The sequence below is a fragment of the Phalacrocorax aristotelis genome, chromosome 18, assembly GCF_949628215.1.
Source record: "Phalacrocorax aristotelis chromosome 18, bGulAri2.1, whole genome shotgun sequence".
Classification (NCBI taxonomy): domain Eukaryota; kingdom Metazoa; phylum Chordata; class Aves; order Suliformes; family Phalacrocoracidae; genus Phalacrocorax; species Phalacrocorax aristotelis.
Window position 1 is genome coordinate 5701473 of NC_134293.1, and position 15891 is coordinate 5717363.

The 15891-nt window shown below is 42.3% G+C and overlaps 1 long non-coding RNA gene across 1 annotated transcript; it reads left to right on the forward strand.

The window, feature by feature from the left end:
- Positions 1–1686, forward strand: LOC142066008 (uncharacterized). Its single transcript, XR_012663596.1, has 3 exons — positions 1–78; positions 626–662; positions 1598–1686. It is a non-coding gene; the product is annotated as an uncharacterized LOC142066008 (long non-coding RNA).
- The last annotated feature ends 14205 nt before the right edge of the window (positions 1687–15891 follow it).

Genomic DNA, 15891 nt, shown 5'->3' on the forward strand with positions numbered 1-15891 from the left:
TCGCTGGGATGAGACCAGGAGAGACAAAAATGCAGTACAAGCTGCAGGCCGGTCGTGAACTTCCTGTGCTCTTTCACTGTAAGGTGTTTTCGTTAGCTTAAATCTTCCAGGTGAAGTGATTGTGCTTTACTTCCTAATGGTACTGAAACACTTCAGTATTGTTTTTCTCCTTCATAACAAATCAGGAATATTGCAGATATCACAGCTGTGTTACTGGGAAGGTGCAGATTAACTCCCCATTAACTCCCTATAGTGGACGCTACTATAAATAACACAAGCTTTTACCTCCTTCTCTTAGTTGTGCTGTGATTAATTGTTTTTTATGTTTTTAATCTTCACCCGTATTGCTGTGTGTTACTGCAATGCAGGACAGCTGCCTCTAGCCAAAGCTTTGCGTGGCTATAGCATATGGTCATCTGTGTGTAATGACCAATGATACTCATTATCTTTGTTGTTACTGTGTCTGTGGCTTGGGATTTTTTAACTGCTTACACAAACTGCTCCCCAGAGAAAGCAGTCTTGGTTTTCTAGACTGTGAATTTCTTTTTGGGACCCTTATTCTGTTTCATCAGGAAACACTAAATGGTATGTGTTCCTTCTTACCTGTTTTGTTTTTTTCCAGCAGCCTTTTGCCTTTGCTGTTCACGGCTCTCCTGTGGTTTGTGAGTATCCCTAAGGACATCTTACGTTCCATTCCCATTTAGAGTGAATTCTCTGAATTCTGCAGCAATGAACTAGGTCTTATTACCTGAACACAGATTGTAAGATATGGTAGACCTCACATAAAGAATTTTTCTGACCATTGCTCTTGCCAGAGCACCCAGCATCATTCCAGCCCTTCCCATAAACTGGATATTCCTACACATTTAGTAAAATCACCCACTGACTTGTGCAAGGCATGTTCCTGTTCTCAAGCATTATGTGTGTATTAATCTAAGAAAATCCCTCTTAAATCTGTCAGCATTGTTGTCTGATGTCTTTTAAGCAAAATCTGTTACACTTGCACACCTATCTCACTGGTAGCAAAGCGAGCTAACCTGCTACAGGTACATCCTCCTGCAGCATGGCCCACCTGGGAACATGTAAGCTTCTCCTGTCTGTTTTTTGCTGGATGATACACACCGTGCTTGCTCACAGTCTACATCTACTCTGCATTCCGCAGGGTGTGACCTGCACAGTGTTTCCACCATAAGCAATGCTCCTTCTGGGTAATGCCTTATCCTTACTTCAGGCAACATTCTTTGTAAAATCATATTATATTTGCCTAAGCGTCTTCATAAAGCTTTCTAGTGCCTCATGATCAGCTGTGTCAAAGGCTACTCACATCCAAACAAACCTCCCCAATGAGTCACAGCTGAATGCCCATCACTTACATGAACTGTGAAATTAAAACCAGTCTCAACTTGCACATTGAAAGACTAGGCCTGATACACTTTTTCCCCTGAGACTATATAAAACCCTGTGTAATTTTCATTAACTTCAGTGGAATTATTTCTCAGTTTGATCATCTGATTTTAGATTATAATCACGTAGTCTCAGAGCCAGGATTTGGATTCAGTAACATGAGCACATTGGTAAAATATGTCTTTTGTTGCAGTGTCCAAGGTCTAAGCTCTGCTGACACAGCAGCATTCATACCACACTCCTGCTCGATTCAGTAATGACAAAATGGCTGGTATCAGGAATGTATGACTTACTTCTACAGGTACGAGTCAATGGTTTAGCAAGGATCTGCATAAATCCACAATTTGTGTATCTGTACTTTTATTGTAACTTACTTTAAACACAGATGCTTGTGCACCACGAAGAAATGCCACCGGACCAGCCCATTCATGAAAGATTGCCTTTTTTTCATCCTCTCTCTTCTTAAGTGATCAGGTGCAGGTGTAGAAGAGGAACTGAAGAGGGAAAGGAAAGTGTCTGATGAAAAGACAAGTCTTTAAGAACCGGGAGAATCTCAACACTGGAATTTAGTTTTCTGTTTCTTAAACAACCTTTTAGTAAGCTTCATGTTAACATGTATTAATTTATAAATATTAAAGACCCGTTGTTACTGAACAGTTTTTACCAGCTGCTGCTCTATTTCCTTTCCATGAGTCATGCTATTACATTATGCTGCCCTATTTAATTTCAACTGCTGCTTAAGCTCATACAAGTTTTTCTGAAATAAAATTTGAAAAAAGCTTATTTGAAATAGAGATCAAGCAGATTGAATGGAAGGTGTATGGCACTGCCCTGTGGATACAATACAGGCTGGTTTGCTGGGCTTCCAAATAACGCAGAACAGCGTGGAGTCCTCAGTTGCAGTGTCTTAGAGCTGCTGTTAAATGGAGCTGAAAATTGAGAATGAAGCTTACCTAGGCCAGAAAATAACCATACTACTATTTGAAAATCCGTAAGAAGAAACATAGGAAGGTAAATTTTAACCCCACTGAAGTTAATTAGACTTGAGGGTCATCCTTTACCTGGATGGATGGATGGATGGATGGATGGATAGATAGATAGATAGATAGATAGATAGATAGGTATTTGCTAAATTTACATATACTTGCTAAGCAACCAGGGGTTCTGTTTTTGCTACTCTCTTTGAAGCATTGCTGTACTTGACACTGAGCAATGCTTTTGTCAATGGCAAAATGTGACCTGGCTGGCACTAATGTCAAGACCTCCATCTCAAGTAATAATTAACTGCCTGCCTGCTACCTCATAGTGAAGTCTTACATAGACTCTAGGAAGCAATGCAGAGGTCTATGGTACCACCTTCTACATCTTTTCTTTTGTAAAGATAAAGCCACAAATAAAAAGGATTGTAGGAAGGATCTGCCGGACATGTTGAGGGGTGTTTCTTGTTTCTAAGAACAGTGGGCATCTAGTTATTTTTAATTGTTAAAGCAACAGGATATGTGTCAATGTGAAGGATCCCAGAACCATGTCCCTCTTGTGAACACCACGTTAACATTTGCACTTTCCTGGTGAACCCTCGGCTGGTATCCAAACATAGGTCCAGTCTTTCTTTCTTATTAATTTTTTAATTATCTGGACACGTGGGCAATGAAAATGTTGAAGAATCAAACTTCTGGCCACTAGTAGCTATTGTTGCCCTAAACTTGAACCTGACCCTTTAAGGTTCTGGACAGTCATTAACCCATTTTGCATTTTTGTAATCTTTTTTTCATTATGGGTGTGATCTTGCAGTACTGCAGATCCACAGATTTCCTTAATAATATCATGTGGCTTAAAACCAGCAGTGAAACAAAGACACCGCCTCTGCCTTACTTGCAGTAACAAGCAGGAAGAAAGCATTCCAAAGCTCAAAGGGCAGGGAAAAATGCCAAACTCTTTTGAGAGTATGTAGTATGACAGGAAAAGCCAGCTCCAAAAGAAAGGAGAGAGAAGGCAAGAGGAGAAAATACTTCCTAGCTCAGTAAGAAAGGAAAGGAAAAGACAAGGTTACACCTGTGAAGCACGCGAGCTTCCCCCAGCTTAATCCTGTAATGGAATGGCACTTAGAATATTTTGCTGGGTTAGGCTGGCAGAAATGAAGTGGTCAATTCATCTTTTCCTTCCATATATAGAAATAGTTACACTGCTATAAAAGTCTATTTCTGCTCTGAAAAGCAAAAATATTATGCAGCCCTGTGCACTTTTACAGCTGTGTAGCTGTGTCTTTATCAGAACTTTCACTGGCACATTGATCTAAGTTAAAAGAAGAAATTTACACCCTTTCTTGGCACAGCCATGGTAGTACAACCTTCAAATATAGACCAAAAGGGCACTGACTGTGCTGTCTTGTGAGATAGAAGGCTTTATCACACTAGCATGGAAGAGATTCTAATTGCAGTTTAAAGATTAGAAGCTGCACAGACATAAATTGAGCATGAGTAAGTCTGCCCAGCCTCCACGTGGCGGCTTTATCACCCTTACGCTGAGGTTGAGTAACACAGCTATAATGTGCTGTTTGCATTGCAGTGGCTTGAAGGGACTCCCACTGAAACTTAGATCCCTTTATACTAGGTGCTGTACAAATACAGATTAAAAAGAAATCCATTCCTTGCAACCCTAAAAGATGGAACAGGCAAAAGTCAAGACAGCAAACAGAAGCACGGAAAGCTGGTGTGGCTGACTCAGTGGTCATGCAGCAAGTCAGCAACACAGCCATGAGTACAATACCAGTCTCCTGGCTCCCCTCCCAGATCAGTGCCCTTCCTGCTAGTAAACTGTCTCTTCACCAGATCCTCAGAAAACAGCTGAATTGTCTTTAGAAGAATGTAGGCCTGGAGCTTAGCAGCATAAGTGAGGATAAACACTAATTAGGAGCTTCTAATTTGGACACTGTAGCAACAAAAAGTGAATTTACCCAGTTTTTATTTACTACTATAGCAATGGAAGGTACTACTATATCATTAAGATCTACCCTCATGTTGCCATATTACTTGACAGCACTGCCTTGTGCATTCCGACGGACACTGCTATCAGCCTTCTAATTGCGCTGTAAACCCTGTTCGGTGGCACACGATGTTTACACCACATGATGTTGCATCGATGCCTGACTAGGCACTATCACATGATGCCACAGCACTGCGTCCTTCATCGATTCTACCGCACCAGCTGCGGGACCAACGGCTCATCCAAAGCCCTAGTTTCTGTTTCCAGTGAAGCAGCAGTGTACGATGGAGTCGCCTCCTCTTGCAGAGGCTGCTTTTCTGCAGATCTACGGCTGATGCTTCACCGTTTCTCGAGCGACATTAGGCCTGTCACATAGCACAGGTTTTGACTGACTGAACAGGCACCCATGCAGTATACAAAAAGGTCTCAGCTGAGAAGGGAAGACCTGGGGAGACAACAGCGGCTGCCCAGACAGGCTGTCTCCCAGAACAGCCGCTGCCACATCTCCCCTCTTCCCACCCAGCGGAGGGCCAGGAGCCAGCCTGGCTTCCAGAAACCCAGGCATTAGCAAAGATGACAGAGGAAGCACAGTCCTTGTCCATCTGCACTACCCTGGTCAGCAATATGCAGCACTAATGCTTACAGCTGGTCCTATGCAGGGCTTTTTTGCAGGAACATTACTGATGTTTTCTGCCTTCATGAGAGAGTTACTGCTTCACAACCAGTGTGTTTTCCTACAGCAGCGTGCCCAACATGTGGATTCTGACCTGAAGTGAAACACCAGCTAAGAAGATCTACCGAGAGTATCCAGAACCCATGTAATTCAGCATCCTGTGTGTGAAGCTCCAGCCGTCAGCCTCAGTAGGAACAAAAAGATAGTACCTAGGTTGAAGTACTGGACTCTGGTTCTGCAGGAGTTTTAGTTCTTCCATAGACTATTCCATACAAACTTTGGTAAATCCTTGATCTTCAGTCTGAATTTGTGTATGCATCTATGAAACAATGCAAATAGTAACCAGTAGTCAAAGCCGTTGTGAGCTTTAAATCCTTAATGTAATAATTTTCTGTTTGTGGGAATACCAAGTGTGATTACCACGTCTGACTGAAAATCAGTATTTATAGCCCAAATTCTACAATGCATATTTTTACCGTACAGTGTGTTACTGAATTAGTGTATATACGTCCTCTTCATGTCTGGATATAGGCTTAAATTTCAGGCCTTGAATGAACACTCTGTCTTTCCTGTGCCTTTATTTAGCAGCAGCCTTTTCCCGTTCAACACTCCAGTGACCAGACCATTCACAGAGCTGAAGAGGCAGCATGCAGCTGCTGTGAGACAAAATGTTCAGCCACAATTACATTTGTTCTGCAGCCGATCAATCCGTCTGTAGGTCTGAGCACGTACATCTCATTCCCCATTTATGGTCATCAAAATGACATCTGACAAAAGGGTAAATTATGCTCCCCCAAAATTCTGTTTTACTTTAGTGGGAAACCTATTGCTATTGTCAAGGCTTATTTGTTCTACATTTTCTGTACAATCTGTAACTTCAAGAGAGATATAACGAGCGTGTAACTAGGAATCTTGTCAGTCTCTTTCAGGAAACATTTATAAACAGTACAAAACAGATCCTGGTTAAAATTGAAGCCATACCCGTGTACACACTGCCCACTACACTGATACACAAGATAGTAGTTATGTACTAACTTGTGTATTTTCAGTACTAATGGCAACACTCAGCTTTTACTTTTCATGCTACAGAGGCTGCTGGAATAATGAAGCACATAATTACATCCAGCCACTCTTTAGTACTCAAATTACAAAACCAGATTTCTGTGCCAGGCCTTCAGGAAGCAAGACATGGAAGGAATCTCACAAATAGCCTGCAATTACATTAATGCAGAGACCAGGTCCTTCCCTTAAAAGCTATCACATTCACTGGAGTGACCCCATCTGGCTGACCACAGAGCCAGACGTGACGCTTCAGTGGAGAAAAAGGTAATGCAGGAGGTAAATCACAACAGTCACAGTTCTGGTGCCTCTGATTCCAGGTCTGCTTAGAAATAGATAAAATGAAACAAAGCCTTTGGTGTGGAGGCAGTTAAAGAGGGGATCTGTGTCTGTGTCGCTACAGCTTATTCCTTTAACTTACAGGAATGGGCTGTGCTCACATAAGGTACTCTTACATGCTTACAGCTCTGCTTGCAGTATGAGCCTGTAGTGTTTTGACTATGTCTACTTCCAGATTGTTTTCCTTACAATCATAGAAAACTGTCTGCAGACTAGCACTCAGATTTGCACAGATCAAACTAAGATGTCAAATGACACTGCTCAACTGTCACATTACAGAAATTTGGACAAAGTGAACAGAAATCTGGTGGGGGAGCCAGAACTAAAGAAGACGACATTACTGAAAGGCTCGACATGGCTCACTTGTCTTTAAACTACATTACTATGTGTCTGTAGAAGTGCTGTTACCAAAACCTGAATTTTTCTAGGCCAAAAGCTCCGCAGGTAGCCTGCAGAATGCAATTCTTGCAAGAAAGGATAAAACATATGGTGAGAAGGAAGCTCTGTTAATCCGCTCCTATGAAAGGAACTAGATAAACCTTTTCTAAACACCTTCTAAACACCGTTTCTACCTCTGGTTATTAACAGACCTTTGCTCATTTGCTTGAAATCTTTGCTGCTTATATTTCCTTCCTTCTTTTTTCTTCGGTGTTCTTCAAACATTGCCCCAGTTCTTCAGTATACATTTCCTCATGGCTTTCTCTTCAAACTGCAAAGACACAGAGAAAATGCGCTGCTGGACATTCCCGCTACTGTGAAAATGAGTAACAATCTCTTGCAAAAAAGTTACAATACAGGGTCATGTCTGATACTAATCTCTCCCAAATCGTTGCCAGATTTTATACAAAACCTTGTTCTTCTAATCTTGCCCGATTCCTGTTCCCCTAACCTGTTTTTCCTTCTTCTTCCCCTGTCATGCTTTGATTCATGACTGTGTTTATCAGTTATGTGAGTTCTGAGTCAGTGATGTAACCGAGAATACTCATGTTTTCACAAATGTCACTAGTCACCTTTACTAACCCCACCTGTATTTTATCCTGAATAAAATGTCTCTGCCTGGAGAAATTCTGTCCTCTGAGCTGCAAATATGTTTGTGGGAATTTTCCTGAAAGCAATGAGAGGTATAACTGTTTCCTAAAACATAAATTTTGTCTTAGGGCATTACTTTTGTTTGCTTTAATATCTGTCTTTATTATTTATTCAAGTTAATATTCTAATATTTACTTTAAGACTCCTTTACCCCACTCTTATCTGTATACACTGGGCGAACACAGGCACGTTCTCAGTGCAACATAAAAGGCTCCATTGCAAATAAGCTAGTTCTTGTTTTCTCCCCTCACTCTTATACCTATTTCCAACATTTTTACAACCCATCAAAAATGGGGGCTGGAAGAGGTCTTAAGAAATTATTTTGTCCAACCTCCAGCTTCAAAGAACCTCCATTTCTCTCAAATTCTTCACCTTTTCTGTAGCCCCTGTAGCAACAAGCCTGGACACAAACCGCCCAAATATTTTAAAGCTCAGTCCCACATCAGCTCAGGCCCGTCTCTGATCAATAAGAAAACACTCTTTATTTATAAGCAACCTGCTCTTTCCCAGCTCTGCTGCAGCAGGAATGCAGCCTTGTCTGTTTCCAGGCAGAAGCTGCCAGACACAACCCTGTAATTCCCCAACATGCTGACTTTTTCTGTTCTTATTATTTTATTGATCTGCTTTACAGAATGTAGGTAATATATCCCTTTCATTTTTCCTATTAAACTCAACTTGCTTTTCTATAAATTGAACTTGCAGACAATTTATTGAAATTTACAATTACACCCTTCATGCAATTGATTTTTCCCTCTGCTTGTGGAATCCTGCTAGTCCAATGCCAAAACATGTATCTCATAAAAAGCAAAAAATATTCTTCCTATTGTAAACATGTTCAGCATTTTATTACTGACTACATCCTAGGTTAGCATAAATCACTGTACGTTTCTGCCTTGGATTAGATATTAGAAGAAAAAGAAGGAAGGCTATTTCATATTTATACAAAAGTGTACGGGTCTAGAACGATTCAGAATATTCCCTGCTATCTTGTTATCTATTACACTCAGAGCCGGCCAGGACATAGCCCTTATTCTGACTTGTTATGTGACTGCTTTGACATTCCTCTGGTCTCACATCAGCTTCCCAGTCCAACCCTTTTCGGCTCATGCATGACCGCATCAGGCGGAAGAGAGTTCACATCCCCTCAGCGCTTGCAGGGGCAGCACTTTTGCTTTGAATGGTGCAGCTTGTTACCCACGGGGACATTCAGCTCTTCTAGCTTGTATGTACCAAATACTCCTGGGTGCTTTCCCTTCAGGGCAGTGAAGGCGGATGCTGCTGAGGAGTGAGGACAAGAACAGTCCCTGCCTCAGAGTCAACCCCAAGCACAAGCAAGTGCTGAAGTGAGGGCTGCAGAGACGTGCTCTGCTTCCTCATCGCCTTGCCTTGCCTGCCCGCCCAGAGCCTCTGCCCCAGCTTCTCCTCCCCAGCAGGCTCTGGCTGCAATATTTAATTATGCTGTACTTATCAGGAGCAGAGAATGAAAGCAGGACAGAAGAATAAGCAGTCCAAGAAAGGTTATTTTAAACCTGGCAGACAGGGCTTGTTGCAGACCAGAACATCAGCTGGATAGATCCTCCGCCTCCGTATCGAAGTGAGATGAATGTTCTCGCAAGGTGGGTCTGTCTTATCTGACAGCAGTGCTGTGCTGAGAGCTTTTGATCAGCCCTGCCAGGCAGCTCCTGGTGCCCTGAAGATTAAAATCAAATTAGGAATCTGGCATCTTGTGGAAGAAAGCGGAGCAAGTTTGCAAAACTAATAAAAAATGGAGGGGATTGAAGTATAGCTCTCAGCAGCCAAAAAAGAGCTAAGCCACGTCCGCCTGAAGTCTGCAGCTGTGCTGGCAAAGGCAAAGGGGGCCAAGAGGCATCATCTCTCAAACAGCTTCTGGGCTGCCTGCCTACGCTGCTTTGTGGCGAGAGGAGATGGCAGGAGAGAAGAGGCCTCTGCTGAAGCTCTGAATTTATTGTATGTGCATTCAACAGGAAGCAGGACCTTTGCTCAAATTCTGTCTAGCATTGGCAGGAATTTGTGTTGAGGAATGTCTCTGCATTCAGTCAAATGACACGTAGTCATTGCTGAAGGGCACTGTCCCTGTCCTCACCCTGCATGAATACCAGTATGTCACCAGGCCTGATTTTCTATTCTTTAATACCTCTGCCTTAATTTATATAATTCCCTCATGTTATATTTTGCTTGGATGTAGGAGGCTTCTAAATCTACAGGGTAGAAAAGAAACTGACCCACAAAATAATTCAGTATTCAGCCATAATATTTTGCAGTTTTTATAAGATTTAGCATCTCTGCCTCAGAGCACTATGTTACCATGCCCAAACTGAGTTCTTATATTTAGGTTTGGTTTAAGTCTGGGCTTAATGACTTATCCAAATTCACCTAGGAAGCAGGCAGCAAAGTTAGGAAGAGAAGCTAGCTCTTCTGATTCTACATCCCATGCTTTGACCACGAGGCCTTGTATCCTCTCCGACTTCAATGAATCAATTAGAACAATGTTTTTGACCCTGGTTATAATGAGAGACTTGGTTTTGCACCATTGTAAATAATCAGATATAATTACAGAGTGAGGGAATTTAAGCCAAAGGAATACAAAACAGCTCAGTAACATTTCTCACTGCACAGGGGAAAAGAATGTCATTTCAAATCATGCGGAAACACTACAGACCAAGTGCCTGCGCCTGCCAGGCATCACGCTCCTCCTGCATGGAGCCTGAATGCCTTCAAACAAATTTAAGTTACCGGCAGTTGAGTTCAGAGAAAACACAGGCTGAAGAGGAACACATAAAACTAGCACGTTTTAGGAAGGATTTTTTAAAGAAGTAGTGAAATAGCTGTATGGTAGAGGTCAGTGATATTTGAGATTATGCTGACATATATCAGGGTGTGGATATAGCGAGGCCTACTTGCTTTCTCTGTAATACACAGACCCCTTTCTACTATCCTCGTTTAGGACAGTTCAAGTTCAAAACTTCCAGTATGGCCTTCAGCCATCTGAGGTAACAGCTCATGTAAGTTCAGTGGGTAAATTTAGCACAGACGTTTCTGAAAGCAGCTCCCTTTCGAGGTACCCATGACTAGCTTACAAAGAAGGAACAGTTTTGAACTGAAAAGGAATAAACCCAAACCTCTGTCTCCCTTATTCCAGTGCAGCTACTCATCACGAAAGCACTGAATTCACCACACACACTAAGCCATCTGCTCTCCTTATTATACCCAAAGATGTGGTCCAAAAATGATAAAATCCCAAAGAGACCAAAAGAATGCAGAGAAAAACATTACAGTAGTCTATCTCTAATATTCCATCTGTGAACTTTTCCACGGCATACTCTTTTAGGAGACCTTTGCAGATTAACCCGTTAGGATCCAGACATGCATCGGTTTATAACCATCTACAGAAAACTAATTCTAATTTTCATGACAGGCAATGGTGAATAAGCTACAGAGAAATAGGGGAGAAGGGGACAGATAAATGACAGCTCAAAATTACAACAAGGGAGGTAGTCTTGTCTAGTGCATGAGGTGCCTGTGGGAAAATCAGAGGATTATGCTCCTGGCTGCTGCATGATGACCCTGAGAAAGTAGCTTCATGTCCCTGCTTCCCTTCCTAACCATTGTTTGTCTTGTCTGTTTAGACTGGCCCTCTTCAGGGCCAGAAGTCCCATATTAAGCAGCTGAACTGTGCTGATATTACTTGTTGTCACCAGGCAAATAACAACACGTACATGAAATGAGTAACAGCTGAAAGTGTGTCAGTCACAGCAGAAAGAATACACTATAGCAAGGGCGGCAGGGAGACACTGAGAGGGGCAAAGACCACTTAGAGTTTAAAAGAAATATTTACAGTATATTAAATTGGAAAGCCTAGTACACAAGGTCTCATACACTCTTAACAGTTCCTTGCAGGGCTGGGGTGTCGCTTTATTTGTATGTCAAGTTTTTCTAACCCTTCAACTTGTGGGGCTGTCACTTGGACCACCTTCAGCTTCTGCTGAACTTCAGTGCTATTTGATCACTGCTTGGAAAGTCCATTAACCTGCTATTTTGGCCTAAAGCTTTTGAAAGAGAAAAAGGAATTTTTCCACTCAATCCCCACAGTAATTCAATAAGCACCGAGCACACAACTCTCCAGGCTTTTGAAAATATCTTTTTGTTTGAGTCAGACCTTTGTTACATTCTCTCACAGGTCAGTAATCCACCCTTCTTTACATTTTTTCCTCTTAAGGAAGATTACCACTAAGGCCTGCACATGCTGAGCACAAGGCACCTTCCTCTCACAGCCACGTAACAGCTCATTACAGTCCTAGCTCCTGCTCTCTGCTGAGGACAGAGGTGGGACCTGGCAGTGACACTTGCTGCAAGAAAGGGCAAACGGAAAGTCATGTAGGATAGACTGCAATTCTCCCAATGTAGGTCTGTGCCTATAGGGTAACCCTTCTGTCAAGAGTGCAGTTGGCAGGTGCAGTTCCCAGTGATATCTGTAAGGGCTATACCTACTCAGCCTCTCAAGGGAGAGGTTCAAGCTTTTGCTGCCTCGCCAGACCCCTAGAACCTATCAGCCACTCGGTGCTGAGTTTTCCAGGGTGCACTGTGGCAGTAACGGCAGCTAATCTATTTTGGGATTCTGGCAGCACTTTCTTCCCTCTGACCAACACAACTTCTCTGCTGCTCACCATTCTCTTCACTGCAGTTCCTTTTTCTCTTCAACCCTCTTTGCCCTCTCTTTCTTTCCCCATTCTGTTTTTGCTTTCACCTTCTCTTTTGCCTCCACAAACTCGTGCTGAACTTCCTCCGTCCCAAGGAGGCTACTGAAAACAAACAGGAGCTTGTAAATTATTAACAGTGTAGACTATAAATAGTGTATTTTTTAATGATAGCCAAACTACCAAGACGCATGCACTATTGCACAGATCAGCTACCTTGGTCTTAGTGTGACTGGCCTTAATTGTTCCCTTAACTATCAACTGTCAGGAGTGCTTTATGGAATGACAACTGTGAAGAAGGAGGATGTAACTTGTAGGCCTGAAAAAGCACCATGGGCTTTTCTAGTACTTTGTCATATATTTTACCCTTACTGTGCTGATCTAACTTCCAGACGTCCGTCTGTACAACCCAAACAACCACAGCTGACAGAAACTGATAGCCTCAGTGGTCCCTGAACAGAATAACCTTGTTGGGATGGCTTGCGCAAGCTGAATTGGGGAACTGCACAATAAGCAGAACTTGGACAGAAACTGTGATCTAAATGCACTGCTGATCTGTACTAGGATTCATAAGTTGGAATGAACAGCCTTTCAGTGGTGGAAGCGTTCCAGCAGGAAGCCATAGCAATGGAAATCAAGCATAGCAAGCACACTGCGGAGTCTTGCAAGTAGCTAGAAGACAGGAAATGCGTGCAGCAAACACCTAGGCTTATTTTACAAAACCCAGATAATATTACAAAGGAATACAAAGGGAAAACAGCACCCAAACCAATTTCTATAAAAGCAGCACAGTCCCTTATTTGGGATACACACTGACTGAGTCAAAAAGACTTCAACAAAGCTGATTAAGAAACTTACAATTTCAAATCATTTAAAAAAAAAAAAAAACAGAGAAGAAAAACAAACAAATGAAATGGGTGTAACTAGATTCACCATGTCAGAATATAAGAATGTTAAATGAGCAGATTCTGGTGCTTCAGCAGCCTGTAACTTGGATCTTAGAAAGTATTTTCAAGACAGGCAGACAACAAAAGTCCTTTCATTTGTGAAAGCTTATTGCAGTGTGTAAGTCTTGATGGAGAAAGATGGCACTGAGTTTATTAGCTTCCCAGCTGAAGAGCAATGTGCAGACTTGGCAGCTGCATCCATAGAGGAAGATAATGGAAAACACATAAATCAGCCTTGAGTCATTCGTGCAGCCTTGCAGGCCCTTGCAGCATGTGACTGTGTGGGGTATGCAGCCTGGTGCCACCCTTGATTCCACAGCTATGTCTCACCAGTGAAGCACAGTAAAAATCATCCTAAAAATCATCCAGTTTGGTTCACTTACAAGGGAAATAAACATGACAAGAGCGCCAAGAAAGGAAAGTATGGATTCTTTATCTCCTCAAGTTTTGACTGAGTTTTAGAAACATACATTTTACCAACTAGAATGGTTGAGCTGGTAACTTGCAGGCAGAACCCAGCTTTCCACCTCTTCTACTCTGGCTTCAGACACGAGGCAACAGCCCTTCCATCCAGGCATGAAAAGAGAAGGTGCTAGTAGTGTCTCCAGGACAGCCTGTGACACCAAACAATTTGTAATAAGCTTGCAAAAACCTCAGAATTTACATCTCACAGTTTGTGTCCATAACATACAAAATGTGGACCGGGCAGTCCAAGCACTGGCATTTGTAAAGGCTGAACAACAGTGTAACTGCTGGAAATCTTCACTGTTTCAAGGTGCGTTAAATTAGGTTAAATTATATTCCTGTTATACAAAGACCAGACTAAATGAGCTAATCATCTCTTCTGGCCCTCAAATCTATTACATTAATGAGCAGAAAGCATACTAGGAAGAAACACCAACTATTGCAGCAGTACTTACAGAAATACAGAGACTTAAAGAAATAATAAAATGCCAAATACTTTGCTTCTTTAAAAAAAACTAGCCAGAAAGCCAGCAATGTGGTATCACTCCTACAAAGCTGCATAACTTGACTGCTGTCTTTTCCTGGCTATAACAGCCCCCCAAGGTAAGCAAACAGAACCCAACCTTATTCTGGGTGTATGTGATGCTCAGACCCTCAGGAGAAATCTTACAACGTGAGTCGTCTCAGCTATGAGGTGGCCTGGTTCAAATATTTACAATTTATGAGTAATCCAAAGCAGCGTTTCACAATATGCACTGGCTACAAACCTGCCTTGTTATAAGAAGTTGTTGAGGGATTACGTAAAGATAGCTGCTCAGGACTTTTCCATCTGCAGGCAGCAGAGGACTGCTAGAGCAGGAGCAGGATTATGCTGCTAAAATGCACTGTGACAGATTAGTGCTATGATGTGCTAAGAGAGTTTATACAAACCACCATTAATCCATGCTAGTGTCTGGACCACCAAACATATTCAGACCTTCTTCGTGCTCCTCTCTTTCACATTGTCTGAGTACATGATTTAAAAAATGCTTCGCTGGCCTTGCTTACATATGGGTCATTTCTGGATGTTGCTGCATCTGAATAGCTAATCCATACAGCTATTTCAGTGCATCTACCAGTGAGGCCACTATTTTGGAATGAAATTATAGTTATTATCTGCAGTTAATTATCCTGATATGTGCTTTTCTGAAGTCCAAAAGAGAGCAAGGAAGGAGGCACTTTAGTCCTAGAAGAGGGGCAGACCATAGAAATGCAAAAGGAGAAAGAAAGAGGAAAAGGAAGGGAAGGAGACTGGGGAATACACAGATGTTAATACAAAATCATGCAGAGAATGAGGTGGCTTCGGGGTCTCCTTCTGCAATTTATTTATGGACAACTCCATTAACTTTAACAGTAAATTCAAAACTTTATCACAAACCAGATCTTGCTGGATTTAGATGCTGGACTATACATATTTAGAAAGCAACATCAAAGAGTAGGAAACTCCCAAGTTTTCCAGCCCCTGGTTAGGGAAGATGAAAACAAGTGCACATGTCGCTGTCCCACACATATTCCGCAATGCAGTCATATAAGCTTTCACGCATTTTTTGGTTCACATGTTGCCTTGCAGTCCCATGGTCAAACAGACGTCAAGGATGTCACAACCTGGCTTAAAAGATAATGGAGACAACCTCTATCTAACTCACCATGGCAGGAATGTTAACTGCTGCTGGTTGGGCATTTGAGCAACATAAGAACATTTTTTACCCCATCTGAGGACTCTGCAGTTTATCAACACAACTTCATCAGTACACCCCCACAACAGCAGCTATAAAAAGCCTTTCAATTGGGGGAGTTGTCATGGTTCTTTGTTCTGTGAACCCCCCTGTTTTGAGGGAGCCAGGTTACTACAGATTTAGTCCCTCAGTATAGTTAAAATGTGACTCATCTTTTGGCATAGATGGGATTGGAGGATGTTGCTAAAACGGGCTGTAACTGCAGACCCTGCCAGGGTCATAGAATCATAGAATTATTAAGGTTGGGAAAGACCTCTAAGATCATCAAGTCCAACCATCAACCCAACACCCCCAGGCCTCCTAAACCATGCCCTGAAGTGCCACGTCTACACGTTTTTTGAACACCTCCAGGCATGGTGACTCCACCACCTCTCTGGGCAGCAAGCATGGCACCACAGCCCAAATCTTCCTACCACATTGCCGCGTACCATCTCTCCCCCAGA